This window comes from Sinocyclocheilus grahami, unplaced genomic scaffold, assembly GCF_001515645.1.
Source record: "Sinocyclocheilus grahami isolate Dianchi unplaced genomic scaffold, SAMN03320097.WGS_v1.1 scaffold12868.1, whole genome shotgun sequence".
NCBI classification, from domain to species: domain Eukaryota; kingdom Metazoa; phylum Chordata; class Actinopteri; order Cypriniformes; family Cyprinidae; genus Sinocyclocheilus; species Sinocyclocheilus grahami.
In genome coordinates, this window is record NW_015514645.1 from 190 (window position 1) to 1,223 (window position 1,034).

Genomic DNA, 1,034 nt, shown 5'->3' on the forward strand with positions numbered 1-1,034 from the left:
TTGTCTGTTTAATCGTGAATGGAATATTCAGAGGTGTCGGCTTCAGATAAAACTGAGCAAAGCCTTAGAAAATATGCCTCCAGGATGCCAGTAGTACAGCATCTGAAACAATACAAAAATCCTTTCTCTACGGATTGCCTTTGTCTTTGTGTCCCACCAATCCCTAGGTATGCTCAGAGTGAGACTCACCTATTTTCTCAGAAAAGTTATTTCATAGTAGTCCAAAGTTTCCTATGGAGTTTGGCTCTGTGGTGCTGACTTTGAACAACATTAATGAATAACAGAGTCAGTGAAATATCAGACTATGAAATGAACTGCAATGGTACTGATCTGGGTTTCTTTCAGTATAATTTGCTACGCATATTTGTAGGACAATGGAAAGGATTCGTTGAAATAGTTTTCCAATGGAATGTTGATTTATAATACAGGCAATTTGTAGCTTGTCTCGCAGGCTTCAGTGGTGCACTTGTATGGTAGGATTTATCTTGATGTAACATCGTCATATCCAGTGATTCTGTTTAACTGTTTGATATGTTTTAACTGCCTATTATTGATTTGAAGTGCAAACTGATGTGATGAATCGTGTTGAATAACTGAATATGATATAATGTGTAACCATAGTGTATTTTGTCCATATTTGCAGCTGTAGATCGACTTTCTAGCCTGGTTATGTCTTCTGGCTGTGAGGTCTCGTCTAAAATGGAGACACCTAGACCTCCAGAAGAAAGGAATCATATGGACAAAATTATTGTTGCAGCCCAAGAAAGCCTTTCATCAGAAACAAATGCGAAACAGGCATTAGCAATCCACAGCAACAGCATTCCCATCACTAATATTGATGATGTCATAACTGAACTGAACTCAGCAGAAAGCAAAGAAAAAGACAGAAGTGTCTTGGATTCCACAGATGCAAGTGCAAAAACAGAAGAGTGCAGTCAAGTAGATGACAGAGGAACTGCAGCACAATTGCAACCTAACCTTCTGGATTTCTCTGCCCTAGATGTGGGGAACAGCGCTTGCCATTTTCCTGTAGG